At 38.9% G+C, this 15,188-nt stretch overlaps 1 non-coding gene across 1 annotated transcript; it reads left to right on the top strand.

Moving 5' to 3' along the window:
* Positions 1–11,745: 11,745 nt before the first annotated feature.
* LOC121204251 (small nucleolar RNA R71) lies at positions 11,746–11,851 on the top strand. The gene has a single exon (XR_005899180.1). It is a non-coding gene; the product is annotated as a small nucleolar RNA R71 (small nucleolar RNA).
* The last annotated feature ends 3,337 nt before the right edge of the window (positions 11,852–15,188 follow it).

Genomic DNA, 15,188 nt, shown 5'->3' on the forward strand with positions numbered 1-15,188 from the left:
GCTAAGGTATGTTTGAGGTTGCTCCATGAGATTCATGTATATTTTAGTAGTTAGCTTGAGTTCTAACTAGCCCATGGTTCAAATCTTTACTATGTCATGGAGATGATATTCGGCTAAGGTGGATTTGTGATGATATCATTTGCATGCTAAAAGTGAAGCTTTGTAATGGTGCATGTGATGGTGGATTGATGATTCTTGAATCTTCTTTTTAGCATTTTTGAGTGAGACATTAAGTTCTTTGTTTAACCATGACCAAAAATTGAAATGGTATGGTGTTGTGATGCATTCGGCCATGGTAGGAAGTAGAAGGGAAAATATGGTTGTTGTTAGATGAAGTAGAGTCTAACGAATGAGCACATATGTGCATTAGTTGCTAGATGGAGAAGAACCGGCTAGCAAGTTGTGTGCTAAGGCCGAATATAATTTTTGTATATTAATGAGTAATGCATGTGTTGAATTGATGGAAAGGGAGAGGATGCTTTACTAGTGTATATATGTGTATGGGCCAAGTTTTGAACTTGGAACAAAATGGTGTTTAGTCAATACAAGTGACCATACTTGTAGAATGTATTGAGTGTTGCAATCGGCCTCAACATAGACATGTATGTTCGGCCACATGAATGAGTACATAAGTTGATGTGTATGTTCGGCCATAGGTAAGCATATTGATGGCTTTATCTTGACTTAGAAAATTCGGCTAAGGGGAATATTAGCTAATATGTTGAATTCGATTCGTGATTTCGTACATATGTGACTCTAATGTCTAATGTATATGTGGGCTAAGTACCTTGAGCTTCTCTTTTGATGTTCGAATGAATTGTATCAAATTGCTTGATGTGATTAGAAATGCGTATGACCATTGTGTATTTGAGCTAAAAGGTGGCCATATGACCAATCAAACTCCTTGTCATATTCGGCCACAAGCTAGCATAATGAGACTTTAATAAGTTAAATTTGTTTGAATTAGCTCAAGAGCTTAGAGGACCACAGTTGGATAAGGGAAAGGAAAAAGTTATCGAATAGCCGCTGAAAATGTTCGACCACATCCGAGGTAAGTTCTTGAGTAATAGAGCTTAAATTATGATTTGATTAGATCATGTTTTAAGCAAATCAAAATCATGCTCTTTGTGTGTGGCTATTGAGCAGAAATTGCAAGAGTAATAAGTGTCTTGTGTTTGAGTTTTGCTAATGAAAATGAAATACGAATGTGTCATGATTTATTGTTAAATGTGCATGGTTATTCGAATGATGTCCGGGCTAAGTCCCGAAGGCTTTGTGCTAAGTGACCATATCCGGACTAAGATCCGAAGGCATTTGTGCGAGATACTAATTCTGGGCTAAGCCCGAAGGCATTGGTGCGAGTTACTAAATCCGGGTTAAGTCCCGAAGGCATTTGTGCGAGTTACTAAATCCGGGTTAAGTCCCGAAGGCATTTGTGCGAGTTACTATAACCGGGCTATGTCCCGAAGGCATTTCAACTAGTAGCTATATCCGGTTAAATTCCGAAGGTACGTGATTTGGGAATGAATGATCTTGATGTAAAAATTTCAGTTAATACGCTTGTAACATCCCAACATTGAGGTATGTTTCGTATGTGCTTTGAATTAGTTGAGCCCTTACAAATAAGTATTCGCTCAGTTGATAAATGAGCTACCGGCCTTTGGCTAAGTTGATCTTTGTGTATGAATAAAAGGGTTGGTAATGTGAAGTAAGTATGATATTAAAAATTTGTGGATATGAAATTATCCGTTTAGCTATATGAATGCTATACTTTGGTTGTGTCTAAATTCTTTGCTCAAAACTTACTAAGCATTTAATGCTTACTCCGTTTCTTTGATTCTCTGTTTTATAGATTTTGGTTCTTCAGCTATTGGACTCGGGATTTTTGGAAGTCAAAGTCTCCCACACTATCAAAGCCCCCTTTTGCTACAATTTTGGTTGAACTTTGAAATGGCATGTATAGGACTACCCTTTTGTTGTCGGTCATGTACCCTTCGGTTTTGTGTAAATTTGGATAGCCATGCGAAGATGGCTTAAATATACTTTGATCATAGCATTATAATCGTTTTGTATGTTGTCCGTCGAGAGGTATGGAAATGTTGGTAACGGTTAGCCATAGGAATGGTTATTCATGATCACTTTTAGAATATGTATGACAAACTCTAGTTGATCCATGGAGGATCATGAAATAGGTAAAGTTTACCTTAAAAACAGATGTGGGCAGCAGCAGTGATGTGGATGTGGAAAATCACTAAAACTAGTAGGAATGGAATTAAATAGTGAATAAATTATTTAAACGAACCTTAATGAATCTATTTTCATAGGAAAGTAATGAAACGATCATATGAACAGTATGTTAAGAGATATTCAGGTTTTCGTGAGACAGGGCCAGAACGGTTTCTGGATTCCCTGTTCCGACTCTGGAAATTCATTATAAATTAACCAGATATAATTAGAAGTCATGCCATATATGCATAGATTCCTTTTTGAGTCTAGTTTCTATAGAAACAAACGACATCAGTATTGAAGCCCTGTACAGGGAGATATCCAAGTCGTAATGCGCAAAGGTCAGTGTAGTCGATCCCTGTAACATGGGAGACTTTGACTAATAAACTGTACTAATTGGCCTGACCAAAAATTCTAGAAAAAAATTTGTAGATGCATATATGAGTCTAGTTTCAGGGAAAAATCACGAAGCTGATTTTTGAGTTGTGAAACTCAAGATATGATTTTTAAGGTGACAGTGACGCAGTTAGCTGGCTTGCCTGGAAAATTTAAAATGGATTGTGCAAAGAAGTGATTTAAGTCTGCGAACCCCTCGTGTCCGACTCCGGCGACGGACTCGGGTACGGGGTGTTACAATTTTATTGGTATCAGAGCTACGATTTAGTCGATTCTAGGACTACCGTAATACGTTTGGGTCTAGCTATACATGCCATTTTGTGATTATTTGATAGTGTGGTGATTTCTGACGATTGAAAATGTGTTTATTTATAGTAATGGATCCCGATCCCGACCTAGCGGTAGCTGATGATCTTGAGAGTGTGGCGCCTGCTCCCGCACAAGGGACAGCTCCGGCGGACTCTCAACCGATTGCTAGTAATCCGAATGATGAAGCTAGACAAGCTTTCTATAGCGTAATGAATGATTGGTTCAACCAATACATTCGAACTAATACGGCTGTTCCACAACCTCCATTCCCGACTAATGCCACCCCCGCACCTACAATACCTCCGGAAACTGGCCAAATAAGGTCAAATAAGCCCCCAGTTGACAGAATTCAAAAACATGGGGCTACTGAATTTAAAGCTACGGACAACGATGATGCCGAGCAAGCTGAATTTTGGTTGGACAACACTATCCGGGTACTCGACGAGCTATCTTGCACACCCGATGAGTGCTTAAAGTGTACTATCTCCTTGCTACGTGATTCTGCCTACTATTGGTGGAATACATTGACTTCTGTTGTGCCTAGAGAGCAAGTAACTTGGGAATTCTTCCAAACCGAGTTTCGAAAGAAGTATATCAGTCAGAGATTCATTGACCAAAAACGGAAGGAATTTTTGAACTTAAACAAGGTTCCATGTCGGTTACCGACTATGAACGAAAGTTTGTAAGGCTTAGCCGGTACGCACGAGAATGCATTTCCTCAGAAGCCGTAATGTGTAAACGTTTCGAGGATGGATTGAATGATGATATAAAGCTGTATGTTGGCATTTTGGAAATCCGAAAATTTGTTGCACTTGTCGAGCGAGCTTGCAAAGCCGAGGAGCTCAGTATGGAGAAAAGAAAAGCTGAGGCGGGAGCAAGGGGTTTCGTAAGAGGTCTTCGGGGAAGCCCTTCCCACAGTCATCGAAGAAATTTAGAGATGGCTTAGGCCGGTCTAGAGACACTTCGGGCTTTTCTAGACGAGATTGCGATCGACCCCTTTCGAGTGCACGAGTCACTTCGGTCGCCAGTGTGGGAAATGATCGTCGAGATAGAACGGAGTGCCAGTATTGTGGAAAATGGCATTCTGGAAGTTGTAGATTCCATGACCGCTCCTGCTACAAGTGCGGGTCAGTTGACCACTTTATCAAAGATTGCCCGAGATTGTCTGAACAGAATGTAAATTAGAGTGGGAAACCGAGTGCTACCACTGCTCGAGGTAGACCATCTAGAAACACGGGAAATGCTAGTGGTGGTCAGAGAGGATCTAGAGATGCTGCGACCAGATCTGAGGCTCGTGCTCTTGCTAGGGCTTATGCTATACGCGCACGCGAGGATGCTTCCTCGCCAGATGTTATTAGCGGTACTTTTACTCTCTTCGATACTAATGTGATTGCTTTGATTGACCCTGGTTCTACTCATTCTTATATATGCGAAACCTTAGCATCTAGTAAGACTTTACCTATTGAGTCTACTGACTTCGTAATTCGGGTGTCAAATCCCTTGGGTCGTTACGTGCTTGTCGACAAAGTGTGTAAGAAATGTCCCCTAGTAATTCGAGGTTCCTGTTTTCCGGCGGACTTGATGCTTTTGCCGTTTGATGAATTTGATGTTATTCTTGGTTTGGATTGGTTGACTGTGCATGATGCGGTTGTGAATTGCAAAAGCAAGACTATTGATTTGAGGTGCGCAAATAACGAGATAATCCGAGTTGAGTCTACGGACTTAAAGGGGTTGCCAGCTGTAATATCAGCAATGTTGGCCCAGAAATATGTAAGAAAAGGGTGCGAGGCATACCTTGCGTATGTACTTGATGACAAAGAATTAGAAAAGAAACCCGAATCTGTGCCGGTGGTTTGTGAATACCCGGATGTTTTTCCTGGAGAATTACCGGGTTTACCACCTGTTCAGGAGGTAGAGTTTGGTATTGAGCTTGTACCTAGAACTACACCAATTTCGATAGCTCCGTATCGTATGGCACCAACCGAGTTAAAAGAATTGAAAGCTCAGTTGCAAGAGTTGACGGATAGAGGTTTCGCTCGACCAAGTTTCTCACCTTGGGGTGCACCAGTATTGTTTGTGAAAAAGAAGGACGGAACCATGAGGTTGTGCATTGACTATCGTCAGCTGAATAAAATGACGATAAAGAATAAATATCCGTTACCACGTATTGATGATTTGTTTGATCAACTAAAGGGAGCTTCAGTGTTTTCAAAGATAGATTTGAGATCGGGTTATTATCAATTGCGAATTCGCGATTCGGATATACCCAAAACTGCTTTCAGAACGAGATACGGCCACTACGAGTTCTTAGTGATGCCGTTTGGGCTCACTAATGCCCCTGCGGTATTTATGGACTTGATGAATCGGATCTTCAGACAGTATTTGGATCGGTTCGTAGTTGTGTTTATTGATGACATCTTGGTCTATTCAAGAGATGATACCGAACATGCTGAGCACCTGAGATTAGTGTTGCAAATTTTACGGGATAAGCAGTTATATGCTAAGTTCAGTAAGTGTGAGTTCTGGTTAAGAGAGGTTAGCTTCTTGGGCCACGTGGTATCCGCATCGGGTATTCGAGTTGACCCGAACAAAATTTCAGCCATACTTAACTGGAAGCCTCCGAGAAATATTACTGAGGTTCGGAGCTTTTTGGGACTCGCCGGTTACTACCGACGGTTTGTAAAAGGTTTCTCGATGATAGCCACACCCATGATGAAGCTACTTCAAAAAGATATTAAGTTCAAATGGACAGAAAAATGTCAGAAAAGTTTTGATCAACTGAAAACTTATTTGACTGAAGCCCCAATTTTAGTGCAGCCCGAATCAGGCAAAGAGTTTGTCATCTATAGTGACGCCTCCCTACTTGGGTTAGGTTGCGTATTGATGCAAGAAGGTCGAGTTGTGGCCTATGCGTCGAGACAATTAAAGCCACATGAGAACAATTATCCAACCCATGATCTCGAACTAGCTGCCATCGTATTCGCTTTAAAAATATGGCGGCATTACTTATTTGGTGAAAAGTGCCATGTATTTTCGGATCACAAAAGTCTCAAATATTTGATGACTCAAAGAGACTTAAATCTACGACAAAGACGTTGGCTCGAGTTGTTAAAGGATTATGAGCTTGTCATTGACTATCACCCGGGAAAGGCTAATGTGGTTGCGGACGCCTTAAGCCGGAAATCACTGTTTGCTTTACGAGCGATGAATGTACACTTGTCTGTTCTACCCGACAATGTGTTAGTAGCTGAATTAAAGGCCAAACCATTATTGATTCATCAAATTCGTGAAGCTCAGAAAGTCGACGATGAATTGGTTGCAAAACGGGCTGAATGTGTTTCGAATATGGAATCCGAATTTCAAATTGATGATGACGATTGTTTGAGGTTCAGAAGTCGGTTGTGTGTTCCAAGAAATTCAGAACTCATTTCGATGATTCTGAACAAAGCCCATTGTAGCCGAATGTCAATTCACCCGGGGAGTACGAAAATGTACAATGATTTGAAACATCGGTTTTGGTGGCATGGTATGAAATGAGACATCTCCGACTTTGTTTCAAGATGTTTAATATGTCAACAAGTGAAAGCGGAACATCAAGTGCCTTCAGGATTACTTCAGCCGATCATGATACCCGAGTGGAAATGGGATCGAGTCAAAATGGACTTTGTGTTCGGACTGCCATTGTCAGCAAGTAAGAAGGATGCGATTTGGGTTGTTGTTGATAGACTGACTAAGTCGGCTCACTTTATCCCCGTGCGTACGGATTTTTCATTGGATAAACTAGCTGAATTGTACGTTTCTCAGATTGTGAGATTACACGGGGTACCTATTTCTATCGTGTCGGATAGAGATCCGAGATTCACCTCACGATTTTAGAAGAAATTGCAAGAAGCTTTGGGTACCAAGCTGCATTTTAGCACTGCTTTTCACCCCCAAACCGATGGTCAATCCGAGCGGATAATTCAGATACTTGAGGATATGTTGAGATGTTGCATCCTCGTGTTCAGTAGTTCATGGGAATGGTATTTACCTTTGATTGAATTCGCTTACAACAATAGTTTTCAATCAAGTATTAAGATGGCACCTTACGAGGCTTTGTACGGTCGTAAATGCCGTACACCATTGTTTTGGATCGAGCTCGGTGAAAGTAAAATTTTCAGAGTGGATTTGATTAAAGATGCTGAACAGAAAGTAAAAGTAATCCGTGAAAGTCTAAAGATAGCCTCAGATCGCCAGAAATCGTATGCGGATTTGAAACGAAAAGACATTGAATATCAGATGGGAGATAAAGTGTTTCTTAAAGTTTCGCCTTGGAAAAAGGTACTCAGATTTGGCCGTAAGGGCAAGTTGAGTCCGAGATTCATTGGGCCGTACGAAATCTCCGAACGAGTTGGTCCAGTTGCGTATTGATTGATTTTGCCCCCTGAACTTGAAAAGATTCACGACGTCTTTCATGTTTCGATGCTTCGACATTATAGATCCGATCCGTCACATGTGATTAATCCCTCAGAAGTTGAAATTCAATCTGACTTGAGTTATGAAGAAGAACCGATTCGTATCCTAGCTCGTGAAGTGAAAGAGTTGCGAAACAAAAGGGTTCCGTTAGTAAAGGTGTTATAGCTCAAACACGGAGTCGAAGAAGCTACTTGGGAAACCGAGAATGCCATGAAAGAATGATACCCAAACTTATTTACCGGTAAGATTTTCGGGGACAAAAATTTCTTAAGTGGGGGAGAGTTGTGACAGCCCAAAATTGACCCTAGTCAGGAAGTGGTTTCGGGACTGCTAAACCGAGTCACCAAATTGTTTGAATATGATATTTATTGTCTAAAATAAATGTGTGAAAATTTTAAGCTTCTATTTAGTAAGATGCATGTGAATTTAGTCAATAGGACTTATGTGTGACATTTTTGAAATGTGATAGATCAAAACATAAGGACCTATTAGTGCATGTTGAAAAAGGGGGGACTTGCATGTCAAATTCTCTTCATCTAGTAGTGGCCGGCCATGACATTAGGATGGACAAAGGGTGATGGGCAAAACATGTCATAGACATGTTGTGTTGGTGCATCATGGGAGGAAAAAATAAAATAATGAGCATGGTAATTAAATAATGAAAGGGAGGAGTGATGAAAAAAAATGGTCTCATCCATGCCCCCCCTTTGCCGTGAATGGAAGAAAGAAAACAAAGAAAAAAAATGTGTGTTCATCCTTGAACATCTTTGACCGAAATTCAAAAGGAAAGAAATGAGGAAATGTTGAAGAGGTTCGGCCATGCATGTAACTAGGCTAAGGTATGTTTGAGGTTGCTCCATAAGATTCATGTATATTTTAGTAGTTAGCTTGAGTTCTAACTAGCCCATGGTTCAAATCTTTACTATGTCATGGAGATGATATTCGGCTAAGGTGGATTTGTGATGATATCATTTGCATGCTAAAAGTGAAGCTTTGTAATGGTGCATGTGATGGTGGATTGATGATTCTTGAATCTTCTTTTTAGCATTTTTGAGTGAGACATTAAGTTCTTTGTTTAACCATGACCAAAAATTGAAATGGTATGGTGTTGTGATGCATTCGGCCATGGTAGGAAGTAGAAGGGAAAATATGGTTGTTGTTAGATGAAGTAGAGTCTAACGAATGAACACATATGTGCATTAGTTGCTAGATGGAGAAGAATCGGCTAGCAAGTTGTGTGCTAAGGCCGAATATAATTTTTGTATATTAATGAGTAATGCATGTGTTGAATTGATGGAAAGGGAGAGGATGCTTTACTAGTGTATATATGTGTATGGGCCAAGTTTTGAACTTGAAACAAAATGGTGTTTAGTCAATACAAGTGACCATACTTGTAGAATGTATTGAGTGTTGCAATCGGCCTCAACATAGACATGTATGTTCGGCCATAGGTAAGCATATTGATGGCTTTATCTTGACTTAGAAAATTCGGCTAAGGGGAATATTAGCTAATATGTTGAATTCGATTCGTGATTTCGTACATATGTGACTCTAATGTCTAATGTATATATGGGCTAAGTACCTTGAGCTTCTCTTTTGATGTTCGAATGAATTGTATTAAATTGCTTGATGTGATTAGAAATGCGTATGACCATTGTGTATTTGAGCTAAAAGGTGGCCATATGGCCAATCAAACTCCTTGTCATATTCGGCCACAAGCTAGCATAATGAGACTTTAATAAGTTAAATTTGTTTGAATTAGCTCAAGAGCTTAGAGGACCACAGTTGGATAAGGGAAAGGAAAAAGTTATCGAATAGCCGCTGAAAACGTTCGACCACATCCGAGGTAAGTTCTTGAGTAATAGAGCTTAAATTATGATTTGATTAGATCATGTTTTAAGCAAATCAAAATCATGCTCTTTGTGTGTGGCTATTGAGCCGAAATTGCAAGAGTAATAAGTGTCTTGTGTTTGAGTTTTGCTAATGAAAATGAAATACGAATGTGTCGTGATTTATTGTTAAATGTGCATGGTTATTCGAATGATGTCTGGGCTAAGTCCGAAGGCTTTGTGCTAAGTGACCATATCCGGACTAAGATCCGAAGGCATTTGTGCGAGATACTAATTCCGGGCTAAGCCCGAAGGCATTGGTGCGAGTTACTAAATCCGGGTTAAGTCCCGAAGGCATTTGTGCGAGTTACTAAATCCGGGTTAAGTCCCGAAGGCATTTGTGCGAGTTACTATAACCGGGCTATGTCCCGAAGGCATTTGAACGAGTAGCTATATCCGGTTAAATTCCAAAGGTACGTGATTTGGGAATGAATGATCTTGCTGTAAAAATTTCAGTTAATACGCTTGTAACATCCCAACATTGAGGTATGTTTCGTATGTGCTTTGAATTAGTTGAGCCCTTACAAATAAGTATTCGCTCAGTTGATAAATGAGCTACCGGCCTTTGGCTAAGTTGATCTTTGTGTATGAATAAAAGGGTTGGTAATGTGAAGTATGATATTGAAAATTTGTGCATATGAAATTATCCGTTTAGCTACAAGAATGCTATACTTTGGTTGTGTCTAAATTCTTTGCTCAAAACTTACTAAGCATTTAATGCTTACTCCGTTTCTTTGATTCTCTGTTTTATAGATTTTGGTTCTTCAGCTATTGGACTCGGGATTTTTGGAAGTCGAAGTCTCCCACACTATCAAAGCCCCCTTTTGCTACAATTTTGGTTGAACTTTGAAATGGCATGTATAGGACTACCCTTTTGTTGTCGGTCATGTACCCTTCGGTTTTGTGTAAATTTGGATAGCCATGCGAAGATGGCTTAAATATACTTTGATCATAGCATGATAATCATTTTGTATGTTGTCCGTCGAGAGGTATGGAAATGTTGGTAACGGTTAGCCATGGGAATGGTTATTCATGATCACTTTTAGAATATGTATGACAAACTCTAGTTGATCCATGGAGGATCATGAAATAGGTAAAGTTTACCTTAAAAACAGATGTGGGCAGCAGCAGTGATGTGGATGTGAAAAATCACTAAAAATAGTAGAAATGGAATTAAATAGTGAATAAATTATGAAAACGAACCTTGATGAATCTATTTTCATAGGAAAGTAATGAAACGATCATATGAACAGTATGTTAAGAGATATTCAGGTTTTCGTGAGACAGGGTGAGAACGGTTTCTGGATTCCCTGTTCCGACTTTGGAAATTCATTGTAAATTAACCAGAGATAATTAGAAGTCATGCCATATATGAATAGATTCCTTTTTGAGTCTAGTTTCTATAGAAACAAACGGCATCAGTATTGAAGCCCTGTACAGGGAGATATCCAAGTCGTAATGCGCAAAGGTCAGTGTAGTCGATCCCTGTAACATGGGAGACTTTGACTAATAAACTGTACTAATTGGCCTGACCAAAAATTCTAGAAAAAAATTTGTAGATGCATATATGAGTCTAGTTTCAGCGAAAAATCACGAAGCTGATTTTTGAATTGTGAAACTCAAGATATGATTTTTAAGGTGACAGTGACGCAGTTAGCCAGCTTGCCTGGAAAATTTAAAATGGATTGTGCAAAGAAGTGATTTAAGTCTGCGAACCCCTCGTGTCCGACTCCGGCGACGGACTCGGGTACGGGGTGTTACAGGTTTAATGTTACTAGGTAGACTTCCTTATGGTCGTTCGGATAGTAATTTGGTGAGTTGTCCTATCTGAATTTCAAGCCCTTAGATCAACGCTTGTTGATTCTTAAGTGTTGTCTCGATATTCTAAAAATGAGTTTCTAACACCGAGATAAATTTTGTTAGCATCTCCTCAAGGTTCGGCTATTTCTCTTGTTGGTAGGGTGGTTGTTGGAAGCCTGGAGGTGGTGGTCTCTGATTCTCTTGGCCTCCCCATAAGAAATTTGAGTAGTTCCTCCAACCTGCATTGTAAGTATTACTATAAGGATTATTTTGAGATCGAGGATTATTACCCATGTAATTTAACTGCTCGTTCTCCATGTTATGGCCATAAGGTGGGTATTCTAAATTGCTTGATCCACCTCCACTTGCTTCGCACTACATTACTGGGTGAACCTGTGAAGAACGAAGAAAACTGTTAATTTTTCTATTCAAAATTTCTACCTGATTAGAGAGCATGGTGACTGAATCAACATTAAAAACGCCAGCTGTTTTCGTTGGCTTTGTCCTCATGACTTGCCACTAATAATTATTCAGTGACATCTCTTCTATAAATTCATAAGCATCCTCAGGTGTCTTATTATTGATAGTTCCACCAGCAGCTGCGTCAATCATCTGTCTAATCGAAGAATTTAGGCCATTGTGAAACGTTTGAACCTGTAGCCAGAGTGGTAACCCATGGTGAGGGCATCTTCGCAAAAGGTCCTTGTATCTCTCCCATGCATTGTAGAGTGTTTCTAAATCCATCTGCACAAAAGCAGAGATATCATTATGTAATTTAGTCGTTTTAGCCGGCGAAAAATATTTTAATAAAAAATTTTCGGTCATTTGTTCCCAAGCAGTGATTGACCCTCGCGGTAATGAGTTCAACCACTTTTTAGCTTTGTTCCTCAATGAAAAAGGGAATAACTGAATGTGAATGGAATTATCAGAAACACCATTGATTTTAAAAGTATCGCAAAATTCTAAGAAATTTGCCAAATGAGCGTTTGGGTCCTCGTCCTGCAAACCATCAAACTGAACAAACTGTAGGATCATTTGAATAGTGTTAGGTTTCAGTTCAAAATTATTCGCAGCAACAGCAGGCCTAACTATGCTCGATTCAATTCCTGTTAAAGAAGGTTTAGCATAATCATACATAGTACGCGGACTAGGATTCTGATTTATTAGATCAGCGGCACTCACAGGAGGTAGCGGATTTTCCTGGTTTTCAGCCATCTCATCGGTTGTGGTTGAAGTATCGTCCTCTTGCTCTTCCTCTGTGTATCATAAGCTTTTCTTTAGTTCTCTTCAGTTTTTGCGAACTGTGCAATTGATCTCACTATCAAACAGTAATGGTCCCGACGGGTTTCTTCTAGTCTTACACTATAAAAATCTGCCAGGAACGAATAAAAGAAAAATTAGAAAAGAAAACAAAAATTTAAATTGCAAATAAAATAAAATGGCTAAAGTAATAAAAATCGAGTGTTCCTAATATCTTAGTTCCTCAGCAACAGTGCCAAAAACTTGGTACGTGATATTCGCGACAGGTTTTAAAAATTTATAATTAATCATTCTTGAAACTAACTATTATCATGATAAAGGTAAGTGTACCTATCGAAGAGTAGTATAGCTTTAGCAAGACCGGAATGTCGAACCCAAAGGAACCAAGAGTACTAGTAATTACTTTCTTTTTATTATCTAGCCTAAAAATTAAGGGATTTGTTTATCTAAACTAAGGATGCACAGAGAGAAAATTGGGGAAAAGCTTTTGAGAAAAATCGATTGATTAAGACAATACCCAAGGAAAAATCCACCTAGACTTCACTTGTTATTTGACTCTGAATCAGACGATTTATTCATTTGACTTGATCCATAGAAATCCATAAGTTATATTATTATCTCTCTCGAGACTAATAACATCTAACCCTAGGTTGATTAATTGAAATCTCTTTCTAATTAACACCTAGTGTTGCATTAACTCGATCTATGGATCCCCTTATTAGGTTTCACCCTAATCTGGCAAAATCTTGTCACCCTATCTCTAGGCATGCAATCAAATCCACTTAATTACAAAAAATTTACTCTTAGACAGGGACTTTTCCTCCTCTGAATAAGAGCATTAACTTGAATCAATATCCTGGAATATTAAAACAAGAATTCAAAATACATAATTAAGAACAAGTCAAATATTTATCATACAATTCAGATAATAATAACAAGATCTTTCTTACGTTTCATTCCCCTTAGGTATTTAGGGGGTTTAGTTCATAATTATGAAAGGAAACATCTCAAGAGAATAAAGATAACAAAACATAAAGAAAACCTAAAACCCCTGAATGGAAATTGAGGGGAGATCTTCAGTCATGCCGATGAATCCGACTTCTAAGATGGATCAATCGACTTCCCTTGAGTAATTCCTTGCCTCCTACTTCGTGCGTCTCTTCTAGGTGCCTCATTAGGTGTTTAAATAGGCTTTTGAATGCCTAAGAGCCCTCAAAAGTGGCCTTTTTCAAATAGGACTATACTTGGGCTTGACAGGGACACGCCTGTGTGGCATGCCCGTGTACGATCGCTCTAGCCCATGGTTAAGGCTATTAAATAGGCACGGGCGTGTAGTCTACCCGTGTAAGTCGTGCTTCGATCCTACCAAATGGACACGGCCGTGTGGCTTACCTGTGTGAGGAAGTATAGGCCGTGTTGATTTCCCTTATGGGTCCATTTTCTCCGTTTTTGGCACGTTTCTTGGTTTTTTAACTCTCCTATGCTTACCTAAGTATAAAACATGAAATTAAAGAATTAGGAGCATCGAATTCACCAAATCTAAGGAGAAAACATCCATAAATATGCTAAGCATGGGATAAAAATATGTATAAATTACGGTTTATCAGCAACATAGGTCTGACGGAGGGAAAAAAATAAGTATAGGAGTTTTCGTTCGCACAACCTATGTGTTGTATGATCAAGGATTGTATTTGACCTAAATTGGGTTGCTAACTTTGCCTATATATAGTTAAACATAGTTTAAGCTTGAGAGCTTTTTTGCCGAGCCATTTTTAGGGTTTAGTTAGTAAATTTAGGATTTTAATTTTTTTTTATTTTCTTGTTCTTTGATCTGCCATAATTTAGTGTAGTAGATTAAACTAATTTTCGCACTTTAGGAGCTTTAAAGCAGGCATTTTCATTAAGTCCTAATTATTTTTTCATAAGTTTTCTTACAGTTAGTAAAATGTGCAAAATGAGTTTTTTATTGACCTTGGGGGTCGAATGAGGCCTAAGGGTGGGCTAATTAACTTTGTAAGTGTGCAAGAGACCATTAGAGGGCGTAATAGATTGATACTAGTCACTATGTCACAACACAAAATGAGTAATGTCGCAACATAGTGAGCAGAATAGAGAAATCACGAGACTGCCTTCGATGTCGCGACACAGCTTAAAGATGTTGTGACATAACCCTGAAGATATCCCAAGAGGAGTATACTAACTCTTATGTCATGAAATCAGCTCTGGATGGGAATTAACAAAAGCCAGGGAGAGTTTTAGTCTGCACAATCAAACTTAAAGCTCGTTAACATCAGCTAACCTAGGGTTAAGGATGACGACCATCTAAAATCTATAACTAGGCTCATTTCCCACATGTTATGCACACCAATTACCTTGTTTAGAATTATTCTTTTAAATTTTAGTTTAACTTTTCATTCTTATTAGATTTTGAGTCTATTTTAAACTTGTTCTTTGTTTGATCTCAAGAGGTCTGATTTTTGGAAGACAATCAAACTTGTGGATTCACAATCATTCTTAATAAAAATAAAACATTTTTCTTAAATTCTACATTGTCAATTCATTTAGCATGTTTGTTCTTTATATCATTTCCATATTGCTTATGAAAACCATGATGAACTAATCCTTCTATGGGGGATTAGCGAGTAGAGGTATGATCTTTTAACTATTTTATAAGGTTACTCAATGGATTAGTTATTTGGGAAAGGAAGAGCCTAAACACTAGGCCTGACAACCTTAGGAAGTTATCAAGGTGGAAATTAACCCAAAATTGGTATGGCCTATTCGTGAACACCTTCACGCGAAGCCATTCTAGGCTGTGAGGTTGGAAGATAAGTAGTCCTTACTGAGTCATTA

The sequence above is a fragment of the Gossypium hirsutum genome, chromosome A07 (genome assembly GCF_007990345.1).
Source record: "Gossypium hirsutum isolate 1008001.06 chromosome A07, Gossypium_hirsutum_v2.1, whole genome shotgun sequence".
NCBI classification, from domain to species: Eukaryota; Viridiplantae; Streptophyta; class Magnoliopsida; order Malvales; family Malvaceae; genus Gossypium; species Gossypium hirsutum.